General features: G+C 39.9%; 1 protein-coding gene across 8 annotated transcripts in view; it reads right to left on the reverse strand.

Annotated features, from left to right (window-relative positions):
• CAB39L (calcium binding protein 39 like) overlaps nucleotides 1-18,492 on the reverse strand; it is a 156,756-nt gene that overhangs the window by 115,247 nt on the left and 23,017 nt on the right. For 4 of the 8 annotated variants that reach the window (XM_023748655.1, XM_023748647.1, XM_023748649.1 and 1 more), the window contains exon 2: nucleotides 5,604-5,677. The gene's annotated coding sequence lies outside the window, so the exon portion shown is untranslated. Of the gene's footprint in view, nucleotides 1-5,603; nucleotides 5,678-6,800; nucleotides 6,870-18,492 lie in introns of those variants that run through there. The other 4 variants (XM_006083541.3, XM_014449144.2, XM_006083539.3 and 1 more) reach the window with 3 other exon arrangements.

An 18,492-nucleotide genomic window follows, 5' to 3' on the forward strand; every position in this document is an offset into this window, starting at 1 on the left:
CCACCTCAGAACAAGGGACTCACACAGACTGAAAGTGAAGGGATGGAAAAACATTTTTCAGGCAAATGGAAATGAAAAAGAAGCCGGAGTAGCAATACTTATATCTGACAAAATAGACCTCAAAGTGAAGACCATAACAAGAGACAAGGAAGGCTACTTCATAATTCTAAAGGGATTAATACAACAAAAGGATATAACTCTGGTAAACATATATGCACCAAATGCAGGAGCACCCAAATACATTAAAAGAAACTTCTGGAGATATCAGGGGAGAGACTGACAGCAATACAATCATAGTAGGAGACTTGAATACTCCATCAATATCACTGGATAAATTCTCTAAACAAAAAATCAGCAAACAGCAATCCTAAATGACTCACTAGATCAGATGGACTTAATTGACATCTTCAGAACATTCCACCCCAAAGATAAAGAATATATATTCTTCTCAAGAGCACATGGGACATTTCAAAGATAGACTACATATTGGGACACAGGCAAACTCTCTCCAAATTCAAGAAGACTGAAATCATATCAAGCATCTCCTCAGATCACAATGGCATAAAATTAGAAATCAACTACAATAAAAACAATCACAAAAAGTCAAACACTTGGAGGCTGAATAGTATACTATTAAGGAATGATTGGGTTACCAAAGAGATCAAAGAAGAAATAAAAAGCATCCTGGAAACAAATGACAATGAAAACACAACAATCCAAAATCTATGAGACACGATGAAAGCAGTCCTGAGAGGGAAGTTCATAGCTCTACAGGCCTATCTCAAAAAACAACAAAAACTGGTAATAAACCATCTAACTCTGCAACTTGAAGATTTAGAAGGAGAGCAACAAGAAAAGCCAAGAGTGAGCAGAAGGAAGGAATAATATAGATCAGAGTAGAAATAAATGACATAGAGACCAAACAATCAAACAAACAAACAAACAAAAAACACAATACAAAAGATCAATGAAACCAAGAGCTGGTTCTTTGAAAGAATAAACAAGATAGATGAACCTCTAGCCAGACTCACCAAGAAGCAGAGAGAAGACCCAAATAAACAAAATCAGAAATGAAAGAGGCAAAATAACAACAGACCCCACAGAAATACAAAGAATCATAAAAAAATGCTATGACCGCCCTAACTGGTATGGCTCAGTGGATAGAGCGTCGGCCTGCAGACTCAAGGGTCCCAGGTTCGATTCCAGTCAAGGGCATGTACCTTGGTTGCGGGCATTTACCCAGTGGGGAGTGCAGAAGGCAGCTGATCGATGTTTCTTTCTCATCGATGTTTCTAACTCTCTAACTCTAACCCTTCCTCTCTGTAAAAAATATCAATAAAATATATTTTTTTAAAAACACGTAACTTTAAAAAAAAATACTATGACCAACTCTATTCCAACAAACTGGTCAACCTAGAAGAAATGGACATATTCCTAGAAAAATACGACCTGCCAAAACTCAACCAGGAAGAATAAAAAAATCTGAATAGGCCGATAACTATGGAGGAAATTGAGGCAGTAATCAAAAAACTTCCAACAAACAAAAGCCCTGGACCAGACGGCTTCACAGGGAAGTTTTATCAAATATTCAAAGAAGAAATAAAACCTATCTTCCTCAGACTATTCCAAAAAATTTAAGAGGAAGGAACACTTACAAGCTCTTTCTACGAAGCCAATATTACCCTAATCCCAAAACCAGATAACGACAATACAAAGAAAGAGAATTACAGGCCAATATGCCTCATAAACATAGATGCCAAAATTCTCAACAAAATTCTAGCAAATCGAATCCAACATTACATTAGAAAGATCATACACCATGACCAAGTGGAATTTATTCCAGGGATGCAAGGATGGTACAATGTCCACAAATCAATAAACGTGATATACCACATAAACAAATTTAGAGATAAAAACCATATAATCATATCCATTGATGCAGAAAAAGCATTTGACAAAATCCAATACCCTTTCTTGATAAAAAACTCTCAGCAAGGTGGGAATAGAAGGATCATACCTCAACATAATAAAAGCCATATATGACAAACCTACACCAACATCATACTCAATGGGCAAAAACAAATCATTTCCCCTAAGAACAGGAACAAGATATGGATCCCATTCTCAACATTCCTGTTCAACATAGTACTGGATGTACTAGCAATGGCGATCAGACAAGAAGAAGAAATAAAAGGCATCCAAATTGGAAAAGAAGAAGTGAAATTTTCATAATTCGCAGATAACATGATATTGTACATAAAAAACACTAAAGACTCCATCAAAAAACTATTAGACTTACTAAATGAATTTGGCAATGTAGCAGGATATAAAATAAGCACCCAGAAGTCAATGGCTTTTTTATATACCAATAATGAACTCACAGAAAGAGAAACTAAAAAAACAATACCATTTACCATTGCAACACAAAAAAATTAAAATACCTAGGAATAAATTTAATCAAGGAGGTAAAAGATCCGTACTCAGAAAATTACAGGACATTGAAAAAAGAGATAGAGGAAGACATAAACAAATGGAAGAATATGCCATGTTCATGACTGGTAGAATCAACATAATTAAAATGTCCATACTATTTTTTTAAATGTAGTCCCATTTGTTTATTTTCTCTTTAGTTTCCATTGCCCTAGGAGCTGTATTAGTGAAGAAATTGCTTCGGCATATGTCTGAGAATTTGCTGCCTGTGAATTCCTCTAATATTTTTATGGTTTCCTGTCTTATATTTAAGTCCTTTATCCATTTTGAGTTTTAGTGTAAGTTGGAGGTCTAGTTTTATTTTTTGCATTATTTGTCCAATTTTCCCAACACCATTTATTGAAGAGATTGTCTTTATTCCATTGTATCTTCTTGCCTCCTTTGTGAAATATTAATTGAGCATAGTGGTTTGGGTCGATTTCTGGGTTCTCTATTCTATTCCATTGATCTATATGTCTGTCTTGTGCCAGTACCAGGCAGTTTTGAGAACAGTGGCTTTGTAATACAGCTTGATATCTGGTATTGAGATCCCACCTACTTTGTTCTTTCTCAGGATCACTGCAGCTATTTGGGGTCTTTTTTTTTTTCCAACTGAATTTTTGGAGAGTTCATTTTAGGTCTGTGAAATATGCCATTGGTATTTTAATGGGGAGTACATTGAATCTATAGATTGTTTTGGTTTAGTATGGACATTTTAATGATGTTGATTCTACCAATCTATGAGCACGCTATGTTCTTCCATCTGTTTATGTCTTCCTCTATCTCTTTTTTCAATGTCCTGTAGTTTTCCAAGTACAGGTCTTTTACCTTCTTAGTTAAGTTTATTCCTAGGTATCTTACTTTTTTTGGTGCGATGGTAAATGGGATTTTTAAAAAAATATATTTTATTGATTTTTTACAGAGAGGAAGGGAGAGAGATAGAGGCCCGATACACGAAATTTGTGCATGGGTAGGGTCTCTAGGCCTGGTCGGCGATACAGGCCGATAAGTGGGGCAACCAGCTCGGCAACCAGGGGGCCCCCTCTGACACCTGCCTTGTAGGGCCTGACGCCACCCACTTGCCAGCCCCGCCCCCCGCCACTGCGGTTGGTCGCCTCCCTCAGCAGGGTGATTGGGGGGCCCCACTGGCATCCACCTTGGCTGACCTGGGGCCTGCAGGTTGGGGGCAACTCCTGCATTGAGTGTCTTCCCCCTGGTGGTCAGTGTGTGTCATAGCGACCAGTCCTTGCACCAGTCGTTCCACTCTTCGGTCGATTTGCATATTAGGCTTTTATTATATAGGATGTCTCTGACAAAGTTTTTGAGTATCGAGCTCTAACCTCATATACCCCATAATTCCTTTGGTTCTTATTGCATGATTTTATGTAGCATGGTGATTTTTGGCAAAACCTGACTATACATGTTTATAATAGATCATTTGAAAAACATACATGAATACAAGAAGAAAATAATCACCAATGATCCAACAGTAACATTTTTGTAATCTTTCCATGTCCGTATGGAAGGAAATGTTTATGTAAAAAAATACAATAAAAATTTGAGGCACATATTTTTTATTAAGTTTAGCATCTTGGATTTTTCTAACGAGATATTTTATAATAAACATATCCTCATTTCTTTAAATATTTTTAAGAACATGATCATGATATTCTATATAGATGAATGAACTACACTCAATGTTTAGCAGGTATGCTTTATGCCCTATGCCTGTGCTGGTTGTGTGGACAACTACTTTGTCTGGTCAATGCTCATGCCATATATAATCCTTCAGAGTATTATAGTATGATCCTTTGTATATCTGTGATGTCTGTGGTGACTTCTCTCTCATTTCTAATTTTGGTTATATGAGTCTTTTCCCTCTAGTTTTTTATAAAAGGTAGAAACCTGCCCTGGCCAGTGTGCTCAATTGGTTGAGCATCATACCATGCACCAAAAGGTTGCTGGTTTGATTTCTGGTCAGGGCACATGTCCAGGTTTTGGGTTGGGTGCATGATGGAGGCAACAGATTGATATTTCTCTCACGTCGATGTTTCTCTCTCTCTCAAATCAATAAAAATATTTTTTAAAAAGGTAGGAACCAATAAAAACAGTAGCAAAGTTTTACACATGTTAAATGGTCAGAGTATGGCACTTCATCTTGAAATAGACCTGCTTGTGAAATTGGGTATTAGAAGAGTTGTAGCTTGTGTGTTATTTTGAAACAGTAGAAATAGGGTTATCTGAAATCAGCTGGAAAGTTTTAACATCAAATATGAATGGATGTAACATTTAATATGTGGTACAATGAGATGGCTAGTAGGTGTTGTAGGTGTGTGCATATGGGTATTTTGTGTATTCCTTGTGGCTGGGTTCAATTGGATGGTTTCCTGCATTCATGTAGTGTTTCTCATGAATGAAACTGCACAAGGGCAAATGAGAAATCTGCATTATGCTCATACTGTTCCCTAACATATTAATCATGTTAGAACAAATCTGTGTTTTCAAAACAAGTTTTATAGCAGAAATGACTATTACTTTTACATCATAAAATACATGTATATGTATATATATATACAGGGTGAGGCAATAGTAGGCTTCCAATTGTTCATATGGAAAAGAATACAATAATTAATAAATAGTAATACAAGAATAAACTGCATTTTCCCGTACTCACACTTCTCCAAAATGGTCTCTGATCAGGCCCCCTACACTTTTTAGAATCTAAGGAATTTTCACCAGTCCCCATTTCTCTCCATGTACAAGTTTCTATGCCAACAGAAATCCATGGGTACTCCCAAAGTATTCAGTGACTTTAGCACTTGCTTACCTCACAGAATGTACTTGTTTTGTTTCTAGCCCCAGAAAGTTTCCCTTATTTTCTTATATTTTCGTCTATTTATTATAAAGTGTTTTTAAAATATTGAATCAATTGAATCAGTAGTTTACATATTTGGTGATCTGTAGCCTATCATATTGTCAGAAATGGAAGTCTATTTAATACTTCTGCAATTGTTTTGTAAAACTTAAATAGTTATTATATTTATTCTTGATACATTTTATTTTAGTGTGTTACTATAGTCTACATGTCTGTCAAGAGCACTTATAATCTTGATTGAACTATTATATTAGCTTACCTTAGAAATTGTGTGTCATCTGCAAATTCATTTCAACTCTCAGCCTTCAACAAAGTCACTGACCAACACAGCTTCTGAAAAAAGAAAAAGGTTCAAAATTAATTTTGAAAATCTTTACAGCAAATTCATCGTATTTTTTTGTTATCTGGTATATACTAGTAGAATTATAAAATTAAATTTCTATCATAATCTTATACAGATAAATCAAATTAAAATAGAAATATCCCTCTACCCCAACAACTTCCAGTGGTAGATCTTTTAAAAAGTAGTAGGTAAACTGAAGGCAAATATTTTATCATCAGGAGGAAGCAGAAATGTGAAGGTGTGGGCTGTGTGAGGGAAACTCTAGCACCTCTCAAATCTACATAGCCCTCATCTTCTACAGGAGGAAACACACTTATTTAAACTAGTATGAAAAGAATATGCGAAGCTTAGAAGAGCTTTGAAGTGTCACACAGAGAAGTTTTGAAGGGTGTTTTGCTTTTAACAACATCATGAAAACCCATGCCCACTGGTTTTTGTTTCCTTTTCTGCTTTGTCATACTTTTAGTTCATGTCTTTTAATAATTTCAGTCATGAATAAAATCTTTGTAAAATTTTTATCTCCAAAATCAATATAAGGACTTGTGTGTGTCAGTGTGTGTGTTTACAATTTCCCATCAGAGACAAGAGAAAACATACACTGCTCTCCTTTAGTTCACTGCTTTTGCATGAAGAACGACAAACCACTAACTTTGGTTCTGCATCTTTTATTTTCTGAGCAGCAACTACAGGTTTAAATAGAACATTTAGTTTTTGATGTTCTTTCTTCTCAATATATGATGTACACCCTGCAATAATGTATTAGAAAAAGCACTGGCTTTGGAATCATATGGATCTCGTTTAAATCTCAACTGCTCTAAACCTCATAGGAAAATATCACGAGTCTTTTTTTTTTAACTGACTTTTTTATACTGCTTGATGACCTGCTTTTTTTATTTAACAATATATTAACTACTTTCCATATCAATATATGAGGCTCTCTGTTATCTTTTTCATGCTGCATAGTAATTTATTTTAAATTAACTTAAAAAATTTCTATTTACCTTTTGAAAAAACTTTTTTAAAATTTATTTTATTGTTGAAAGTATTACAGATGTCCCCATTTTTCCCCTTTACCTCCCTCCACCTGCCTCCCACCCCACCCCAGGCCTTTACCTGTCTATTGTCTGTGTCCATGGGCAATGCATGTATGCATATAAATTCTTTGATTAATCTCTTCTCGCCCTCCTTCCATCTTTAAATTGATTTTTACAGAGAGAGAGAGAGATAAACATAAATATGTTATTCCATTTATGTATGCATTAATTGGTTGGTTCTTGTATGTGCCCCAACTGGGGATTAAACCTGCAATCTTGGCATATTGGGACAACACTTTAGCCAAGTGAGCTGCCTGGCCAGGGCCAATATTATGAGTCTTAATGGATAGCAGCAAAAGCCTAATGATATAGCAGCAAGAGTTATCTAATCTAATAAAAGAGAAACATGGTAATTAGCATACGACCGCTACCCTTCCCATTGGCTAATTATCAAGATATGCAAATTAATCACCAGCCAAGATGGCGGTTAACTGCCAACAAAGATGGCGGTTAATTTGCATATGTAGGCACAATGCAGGGAGGTAAAAGGGAAAAGCAGGAAGAAGGCCCCTGGCACTGACAGTGATCGGAAACCCAGGGGGGAGCTAAGAGCCAGGGTGCAGGGCCCCCCAGCCATGATCGGAGAATCCTGCACCTTTGCCGCACTGGCCAGTGATAGCGGGAAGTAGGGGTGGAGCCAGCGATGGGAGCTGGGCAGGGGCGGAGCCCGCAATTGCGGGGTGGCTGCAGCTGCTGGTTGCCGCTGCCCGGGCCTCACGCCTCGGCCAGAGGCGTTAGGCCCAGGCAGGGGCGGAGCCCATGATCGGGGGCAGCTGCAGCTGGGGGGGGGGCGGAGCCCAGGATCAGGGGCGGCTGCAGCTGGGAGGGTCCCCTGGCCAGGCCTAACGCCTCAGCCAGAGGCGTTAGGCCTGGGCAGAAGCGGTGCCAGCGATCATGGGGAGCAGGGGCAGAGTCGCTGATGGTGGGAGCTTGGGGTCCCCTGCCCAGGCCTAATGCCTTGGCCACAGGCATTAGGCCTGGGAAGGGGTGGAGCAGGAGGTCCCTTGGAGAGCTGTGGTCCCCTGCCCAGGCCTAATTCCTTGGCCAGAGGTGTTAGGCCTGAGCATGGGCAGAGCCAGTGATTGTGAGCAGGGGAGGCGTAGGGAGCTGGGGGTCCCCTGCCCACCCTGATCCGGGACACCCTTCTGGGCAAACCAGCTGGCTCCCATCCGTGCACCAGGCTTCTATCCTATATAATAAAAGGGCAATGTGCACATGCAATTTTTTTTTCCAAATATATTTTATTGATTTTTTACAGAGAGGAAGGGAGAGGGATAGAGAGTTAGAAACATCGATGAGAGCGAAACTTCGATCAGCTGCCTCCTGCACACCCCCTACTGGGGATGTGTACGCAACCAGAGTACATGCCCTTGACGAGAATCGAACCTGGGACCCTTCAGTCCACAGGCCGACGCTCTATCCACTGAGCCAAACCCGTTAGGGCGGTAATGTGCAAATTGACCCTAACAGCAGAACGACTGGGAATGACTGGTCACTATGACACACACTGACCACCAGGGGGAAGATGCTCAATGCAGGAGCTGCCCCCTGGTAGTCAGTGCACTCCCACAGGGGGAGCTCTGCTCAGCCACAAGCCAGGCTGATGGCATCACAGTGGCGATGGTGGGAGCCTCTCCTGCCTCCTCAGCAGCTCTGTGGATGTTCAACCGCAGCTTCGGCCCCCTGGCAAGTGGACATCCCCCAAGGGATGTATCACTGCCACCTTAGGCACAATCCCCCGGGGAGCAGGCCTAAGCCAGCAGGTGGACATCCCCCGAGGGGTCCCAGACTGCGAGAGGGCACAGGCTGGGCTGAGGGACCCCCGAGTGCACAAATTTTTGTGCACCGGGCCTCTAGTCTATATATATAGAAGTCCGAGTGACCAGCCAACTGGCTGACAGCCCGGTAGGTATGATGCGCACTGACCACCAGGGGGCAGACACTCAACACAGGAGCTGCTGAGTGACAGCAACTTTGCAGAGTGCCCTCTCGCACTCCAGGACCCCTCGAGGGATGTCGGAGAGCCGGTTTCGGCCCAATCCCCACAGGCCAGGCGGAGGGACCCCACCGGCTGGAGGGACCTGCTCACTCTGCAGACACCCTTTGAGTCCCGGTGCTGCCCCAGGTGTGGCCGTTTGGGGAGGGACCAGGGGAGGTTGGCTCCAGGGCATGTCCAGCCCTTTTCACCCAGTCCCGTACCATCGGCCACCTTCTAATTAATTTCTTTTCAATGTGCACGAATCCGTGCACTGGGCCTCTAGTATCACTATAAAGCAGGAACAGCACTATTCCTGCCACATAACATGTACTCTATCATGTTAGCTGTCCTTATTATGTAATTTTGTATTTCATTCCCACTTTACTCAATCTGTCAAAGGACTTTCCAGACTAAATCTTCTATAATAATAAAAGCATAATATGCAAATCGACCAAACATCCAAACAGCAGAACGACCATCCGGACGAAGCCGGGGCTGTGAGGGCCAAAGGCAGTCAGGGCTGCGAGGGCTGAGCCCCTTGCATGAATTTCGTGCATCTGGCCTCTAGTTTAAGTTATAAGAAAGTTGATATAGAAGATGATATATCAAATAAAAAGCTGATAAACTTCTAAGACTTTATTCAACAATTACCAACTTTTTGCAACACTTATTTTACCCAAAAACATACATAAAATACTTTAAAAATAGCAATACAACAATATTACTGAATATACTCCATTAAGAAGGCACAGCCCCAAATCTACATTCTAAAATCACTAGAAATTGTTCCTTTTCTTATGTGCTATGTCACCAAAATACTGTAGTTCTGTAAATGTGTTTCAGTTCCTTTTTAGATTTTTCTTCTTTCTACCTTTTAATTTTATTTTTGAATATGTAAATATACGTGATTTTAAGATCAAAACTATATAAACAAGTTATATTTAGAGCAATCTCTCTTCCATTGTTGGCACCTTTCCTGTTACCTCTTTATACACACAGATGACCCTATATACTATTCTGTGCCTTTGTTTTTTTTTCTACTTCATAATATATTCTGCAGGTCATTCTATATTGGTATATGGAAACTTTCTATATCTCTTTATGACTTCAGGGGAATAGAGTGACTTGAAAGGGACACCATCTACCTGGAGATAGTTCCATTGTTGCATGTACTTTAATCAGTTCTCCATTAATAGGCATTTTGGTTATTTCTAATCTTTTGCTAATACAAGTAATGCTGTTATAACTAACCTTTTATATTTTACTAGAGGCCCGGTGCACAAAAATTTGTGCACTCGGGGGGTCCCTCAGCCTGGCCTGTGCCCTCTCGCAGTCGGGGACCCCTTGGGGAATGACCACCTGCTGGTTTAGGCCCGCTCCCTGGGGAATTGGGCCTAAGATGGCAGTGAGACATCATTCTGGCAGGCCGGGAGCCCTCGGGGGATGTCCACTTGCCAGCGGGGAGCAGGCCTAAGCTGCAGTCGGACATCCTTAGTGCTGCTGAGGTGGGAGAGGCTCCTACCACCACTGCTGTACTGGCAGCTGGCAGCCTGGCTTGTGGCTGAGCAGAGCTCCCTCTGTGGGAGTGCACTGACCACCAGGGGGCAGCTCCTGCATTGAGCGTCTGCCCCTTGGTGGTCAGTGTGTGTCATAGTGACCAGTCATTCACAGTCGTTCTGCTCTTAGGGTCAGTTTGCATATTACCCTTTTATTATATAGGATAGAGGCCTGGTGCACAGGTGTGGGCCAGCTGGTTTGCCCTGAAGGGTGTCCCGGATCAGGGTGGGGATCCCGCTGGGTGCCTGGCCAGCCTGGGTGAAGGGCTGATGGGTGTTTGCAGGCTTGTCACACCTACTTCAGGGTGGGGGTCCCCACTGGGGGTGCCTGGCCGGCCTGGGTGAGGGGCTGATGGCTGTTTGCAGCTGGTCACACCCCCTTCAGGGTGGGGGTCCCCACTGGGGTGCCTGGCCAGCCTGGGTGAGGGGCTGAGGGCTGTTTTCAGGCTGGCCAAGCCCCCCGGCAACGGAAGCTCCCAGCCTCTCCTTTTCTTCTTTATTCTGGGATTTATTTACCTTCTATAATTGAAACTTTGTTGCTTTCAGTGGAGCTCAGAGCCAGCCGCGGCAGGCGGGAAGCTTGGCTTCCGCCATCACTGGAGCAACCAAGCCTCCTGTTGCTTCACCTCCGTGGCTGCCGGCTGCCATCTTGGTTGGGTTAATTTGCATATAGTCGTTCTGATTGGCTGGTGGGCGTGGCTTAAGGTGTGGCGAAGGTGCGGTCAATTTGCATGTTTTAATTTTATTAGTGTAGATGCCAGCGTATCTTTAGAACAAATTCCTTGAAGTTAAATGGTGGGTTGAAGGATAAATGCATACAAAATTTTGCTGGATATTGCCAAATTCCCTCCTGGACTTTTATATCCTTACCAGCAATGCCTCAAAGTGTCTATTTCCTCATAATTTATAGAGCCTATTGTATATTTTTGGATTTTGGTGAGAGAGGCTTTAGTGTAACTATAATTTTTAGCATAGATTTCACTGGCATTTCTCTTTGTATGACTTAAGTTCAACATCTTTTATATGTGTGTCATCTGCATTCTTTTTTCGTGAACTCTATTTTCATCTCTTTAGCCCACTTTTCTATGGGGTTGATAGTCATTTGCCTTGATTTTTAGGTTTTCATTGAGATTACCTCTTTGTGGTATAAGTTTAAATATGTCTTTCCACTTTGTCATGGCATTTTCATCATGAAATTTTTGTTAATATAGTGGCATTTAGCATGGTTGTTATTTTTTTCTGGGATTGAATCATAGTTATAAAATCCTTGGCTTACAATTTCATAGACTTCAAATTTGTTCCATAACTGTCTTGTTTGTATGTTGCTGTTGAGAAGTTTGTTGCTAACCTCTTCTTTATGACTGGAAACCCAGAGGAATTTTTCATTATCTTCAAAGTCCAATAGTTTTGCCAGGACATGACTCATAGAGTTGACCATTCTGGACCAACTTTTCTAATACACAACAAGCTTTCTCAATATGTAGATGTAAGTCTTCTGTTACTTCCAGAAAGGTTTCATGGATTAAAGTTTAAAGATTAGCTCCACTATTGTTTTTCTTCTTAGGAACTCTAATTTTACATATTGGCTATATCAATCACTTTCTGTCTCTTTTTACCTTTCTTCATTTAATTTTCATTCTTCTGGTTGTCTTTCCTCAATGCCCTTTATATTCAGTCAAATTTATTCTTCAGGTACCTTGAATGTTAGCTTCATTTTAAAAGACGATTTTAAAAAAATTTATTGTTAGCATTATGTCTCCTATTTCCCCCCACTTTGTCCTCCTCCACCCAGGCTCCACCACAGGCCTACCTTATACTATTGTCTGTGTCCACGGGCTATGCATATATGCATATGTTCTTTAAAATTTCTTCCCACTCCACCACCCTCCCCTGTATAATCTGTCATTCAGTTCCATACATCCATGTCTCTGGACCTATTTTGTTCATTAGATTCTATATATAAGTGAGATCATATGATATTTATCTTTCTCTGATTGGCTTATTTCACTTAGCATAATAATCTCCAGGTCCCTCCATGCTGTCTCAAAGGGTAATAGATCCTTCTTTTTACTGCTTAATAGTATTGTTCTGTAGTTTTCTTTAGCTCTGTAGTTGGATGTTTTGGGGGAGACTTCAACTGAAATATTTTGACTCTCATTTTATGTTTCCTACTTAAAGTAACTTTACATGGATATTGTCTACCATTTTCTGTTCATTTTGAGTGTTTTTATTTTCCTAAACCAGATAATAGTAGTACATAAACAGGAGTGATGGATTTGGAAGAATTAGTGGACTTTTTAGTTCAATAGCACTTTGTGTTGGTATATAAAAGTATAGTGTTTTAAATCAATGACTCCTTTTGGGTGTGGGGGTGGAGAAAGGATGATCTATCTTTTGTTTCTCCAATTTCTACTACCTCTTCTTTCTCTTTACCACCAAGCCTCTAGGTAACTGATGCCTCTTCCAAGTCATCCTCTTTTCCCAGAAGCAGTGCCTTTCTGAAACTGCCTCTTTGGTCCCATGCACTTTCAAGTCCCTTCCTTTGGTTTAACAGCTCTCAAACCTCTTGGTATTTCCCACCTTAGGGTGGAGTTTTCTTTTTCTTGAGTTAATCTGCATTCTATTGACCCTAGCTCCTGCTTACCTCTCCTGTTCTGAACAATCTCAACCTCACTTGCCACTTCAGCATATGTTCCATAGCTTGCTCTGCTACATTTCAGTTTATTTCCCTACATACCCATAATTTGATATTGTTAGGCAAGGGTGGTGGTGCTTTTATCTGCTTCCTTTATAGATCTGTATGGTATTTCAAAGGTGAGTTGTCATCATCCTATAGAAACCTGGAGTCAATTTTTATATTTTAAATTCATTTTCTAGTTTTATTGCATGTAGTCAGAATTTCGTTTGATTATTTTAGTTTTGGGAACTGAGGTTTTCTTTGTGGTCTGACATACAATTGACTTTTATAACTGTCCCCTGTGCACTTGAAAATATGTATTCTCTATTTGTGGATCTTTAATATAAATATGTGAGAACTACCTTACTGTTTATGTACTATGACTAATTTTTTTTCCACTTAACTGGACTTATTTTTGAGAGGTGTTAAAGTCCCCTTAGCAGGTTTCTATTTCTTCATACATCTCTTGTAATTTTTATTTTATGAGAGCTGTTGATATCTCATTTGATAAAGACATTTCAGAAAAAATATTCATTGTGAATGCAGCCCTTAACCTATAAAATATTCAACTTTTTGAGCTAAATTCTGCCTTGTCTGATACCACGATGATGAACTCTGATTTTTAAAAAGTTGTATTTATCTGATGTATCTTTACCCTTCCCTTTATTATTAAAGTTATTAATTCACTTTATTATTTATGCTTTATACAGCTGTGTCTTCTGTATACAGCAATCATTATGTTGAGCCCATTTGTTTATTAACCTGGTATTCTTGGTGTTGTGATATTTCATGTCCTATTAATTTTTTGTCTGTGTACACACAAGTAAGTATAGAGAATGTGTATATATCACTATGTGGTCTGTTTTGTTTGCTCTTTTTAGGAGAGGTTTCTTTTAGTGTTTAGTTGTGTATTTTGTTCTTGGGGTTAATTCTATAGTGACATCTTTCTGTAATACTGTTCATTCCCTCCCCCTCTTAAGATAGTATTAGTTCCCTGCTATTAGCAGTAACAAAATTAGTAATTTTCTATTACTTTCTTTCTCCCCCACCACCTACTTTTGATCACTGGTATAATTTTTATTAGTGTTTTATCTTATATGTCAAAGTAGGTATACTTAAAGTATGTTTAAGTTTCCATCAATCAGCTTCAAGTACTACCCTTTTCCTCACAACTAATTCTTAAGAGGAAAACCATCACTATATTCTACTTTTCATTTACTCTCCTTTCCCCTTCCATTTTTTTTGTGTAGGTTATAGTATTTCTATCTTGTCAGACTATATAACATTTACATACTTTCTATCATCATTTCCATCTTTTAATCTTAGTGCTACGAAAAACATATTCAATGATCACCACTTGACCTAATGTTGAAGATTCTGAAATCATTTCTTGGTTGTCTGAAATCTGTTCTCTAGTATATTCTTCAGGAAGGATTCATAGGAACAATATTCCTTGAATTTTCTCATGTTTATAAATGTTTGTTGATGCCCTGAATTTTTTAAAAAATGTTTTTAGTGATTTCAGAGAGAAAGGGTTATCGAGATAGCAAAATCAATGATGAGAGAGAGTCATTCATTGGCTGCCTTCTGCACGCCACCCCACTGGGGATCGAGCCTGCAACCTGGGCATGTGCCCTGACTGGGAATCGAACCTTGATCTCCTGGTTCATAGGTCAACACTCAATCACTGAGCCATGCCAATTGGGCAATGTCCTGAATTCTTGAAAGATAGTCGAAATAGGAAATATTTATTTCCTTGAATATTTTAAAAATATTGCTTTATCATCTGGCATAAAATAGGTTACTGCTAAAAATCTAATCCAATCTGATTTTCTTTCCCAGTTGAATTGATCTTTTTTCCATGGATACAAAAAGGTATTTTTGTGTTTCTAAAAAGCATTGTATAAAAATACATCTCAGTGTTAACTGTTCTGGGTTGAATTCTCCAGATTCACAGTGTCTTTCAACATATACAGATTTAAACATTCTCTAACATCAAGTGTTCTTGAATTATAATTCTAATAGCTGTTCTGTCCCATTACTTAGATTTTCATTTTTTTAAATAATTTTTTTTAAAGAATAGTTTATTGATTTTTAGAGAGAGAAGGATGAGAAACATCAATGTGAGAGGAATATTGATTGGCTACCTCTTGCATGCCCCCTACTGGGAACTGAGCCCAAAAGGCATCTGCCATGACCTGGAATCAAATAGGCAACCTTAGGTGCATAGGACACCCCACCAACTAAACAACACTGCCCAGGATTGGCTTATATTTTTTATTGTGAGAACACAAAATTTGTCCTTTTAAGTGCATTTAAGTATGCAATACAGGGGCATTAAGTATATTCACAATGTTATGTAACCATCACCATTATTCTTTGATTTACATTTGGGTAACTAATACATATATTTTGGTTCTCTTTGCCTGTCTTGTCAATTTTCCTTTACTTCTTTTATGGCCTAGTCATCTCATTTCTAAGCTCCTTTAATTTATGATTCGTATGGTTCTTCAAAGGTTTAATCTTTTCCTTAATTTCTCTTGGCTTATTTTGAAATATATTACCATTTTCATCTGTTTTATGGTCACATTTCTTTGTGTTTTCCTTATATGATGGCTCATTTTGAAGTTTTTTTCTTTTAACTTAATATATAGTTACATCAGAGTCCGTTTTCCCAAATATTTGTGTTATCCTGGACTGAGAGCTTCATTCCTGTGTTATGTATGGACATATTGAATTTTTAAAAATCCATTCTTCAGTTGAGAGACATCTGGATTGTTTCCAGCTTTTGGTGATTACAAATACAACAGTTATAAACATTTGCAGAGAAGTGATTATAGGTTTTTGAGAATAAACAAATAATCTTTGCTGTCAAAAAAGGGAGTGTAGGCAGCTGCCATTTTGGTCTGTGTGACTTGGCAACTGCCATTTTGGCTCACGTGACTTGCAGCTCCCCTGTGGGCCACCATTTTGAATCAACAGAGGTCAACCCCTCCCGTTCTCCTTTAGCCAATGGTGCAAGACTGTGAACCTAAGCTCCAATCAAGAGTGAGGAACAGATCAGGTGCATCAGGTATAAAAACCCAGTGGACCACCCACTCGGTGTATGTGCTGCCAGACTCTGTGTTGGTACCGACCCTTCTGCAGAAGTAAAGATATTTGCCTTGCTGCCTCACTCCCGATTATGCTTTGTGTTCTACTAGGGCCCCTGATTTTGGGGGCTCACCTAATTTCTAACAGGTTTTCATTTCACATTTCATGAGAAAAGCATATAAAAATAGTGGCATCGCTCGGCCAGCATAGCTCAGTGGTTGAGCATCGACCTATGAACCAGGAGGTCATGGTTTGATTCCCAGTCAGGGCAAGTGCCCAGGTTGTAGGCTCAATCTCCAGTGTGGGGCATGCAGGAGGCAGCCAATCAATGATTACCTCTCATCATTGATGTTTCTAATTCCCTCTCCCTTCCTCTCCGAAATCAATAAAAATATATTTTTTAAAATATTGGCATCTTATTATGATTTCAAATGCAAACTGAAATCATAATGTGATGCCACTACATATCTCATATAATAAAAAGAAAAACTGATAATGCCATTGCTAGCAGGAAAGGGAAGCTAATGGCGCTCTCTTATTTTGCTGATAAAATTCAACCTAGGAGAGGGATTAATAGGTCATATACTTAGGGTGTTTGTTTTTTTAATCCTCACCTGAGGATATGTTTCCATTCATTTTTACAGAGAGATGGTATAAGTACAAAGTAGTCCCTAGGTCTGCAAGTTATAATAATAGGCCACAAGGTACCAACCTTACTCTTCCCAAATACAAATACAAATACAGAAACCTACCAGAACCATCAAAAATTCATGAAATCATAACTGAAATGATGGAATTGTCCCTGTCCAGTGTGGTTCAATTGTTTGGAGCATAGTCCCGTGCACCAAAGGGATGTAGGTTCAGTTCTTGGTCAGGGCACAAACCCAGGATGTGGTTCCATCCCCAGTTGGGGTGCGTACAGGGGGCAACTGATCACTGTTTCTCTCTCACACTGATGTTTCTCTCTCACACTCCCTCTCTAAAATCAATAAAAAAGCATCTTGAGGAGGGGATTTAAAGAAAAACGATGGAATTGTTACTTAAAGCATATATAAAAAAAACTTTATGAATATTAACATAGAGAACAAAAATCCTAATCCTATTGTGTTAGGCAGTTAGACAGACATGAGTAGAGCAAGGACAATGGGCCAGGTACAAAAGGTCACCAGAGTGGGAAGCCCTAGGTGCCTAGGAAAGGACAATTGTAGGGTGGGACCTAGTTCCCAAGGTGAACTTTCCTCCCTTAGAATATCTCTTGTCCTACAGTTTGGACCCCCTGACCTTTCCTCCCGAGAGATATCATCTAGGCCTCAGTTGTATTTCAGCTTCAGGGTCAGAAAAGTAAAAAAAAACCAGACCAGCAATCCCATTGATGACCTCAGGACCAGCTGCATTGGATCATGACCCCCTGCCCTGGTGCCAACCAATCAGTGGAGACTTAGACCCTGAAAGGACACACCTGGAAAGCTGCTGAATATTCCATTGAGATCTTCCCCTGGGACCTCCCCTAAAATCTCCACCCTTAAAACCCTTAGGACAGAGGACCCAGTGAGCTCTCCTTCCAGGGAGCATACTCTTGCCTTTCCCTCTGCACTCCCCATCCCAGGCTCTTTACCTGCTTCCTCACTCCTAAGCTTCCAGGGCCCTTCCTTTGCCTCTATAACTTGTTTCCTAAGCCCATTTCTTCTAGGAATTACTTTTTCTACTTCTGTGATTAATCAAGTAAATGTTCTCTTATAGTTTGGGTCTTGGCTCTGAATTCTTTCCTAGCCAGAATTCAAATACTGAGGTTGCTGAACCCAGATCTAGTCCGATCCCACCGTGTAATACCTGGTGCAGTTCCCACTGCCTACAACACTACCACCACTTACAAATAGTCTGTATGCCCTACCATAATACATTTTGTTGTTGTTCATCCTCGCCCAAGGATATTTTTCCATTGATTTTTGGGGAGAGTGGGAGAGGGAAAGACAGAGAAACACAGATGGGAGAGAAAAATTGATTGGCTGCCTCCTGCACGAGCCCTGACCGGGGAGGTGCCTGCAACCAAGGTACGTGCCCTTGACCGGAATCGAACTCGGGACTCTTTGGTCGGCAGGTCAACACTCTATCCACTGAGCCAAACCGGATAGGGCCTACCCTAATACATTTTAACCTTTAATGTAAGCATGCAGCATATAATGGCAGGAAGTGAAGCAGCCATCTTGGTCCATAAGATGCAGCTGCATGATGAGGATGGTAGAGGAACAGGTTAGAGGGAGCTTAGGTCTCTGACAACTTTTTGTAGCAAAGCTACCTCATTAGTTCATTCTTTTACACATGGAAGAAATACATTTTTAATATTTAAAAATACTTTTCTCAGTCACAGCAGCCAAACCTGTATCTTAACTAATACAAATTCCAAGTT

Source organism: Myotis lucifugus, unplaced genomic scaffold (genome assembly GCF_000147115.1).
Source record: "Myotis lucifugus unplaced genomic scaffold, Myoluc2.0 scaffold_7, whole genome shotgun sequence".
Lineage (NCBI taxonomy): Eukaryota > Metazoa > Chordata > Mammalia > Chiroptera > Vespertilionidae > Myotis > Myotis lucifugus.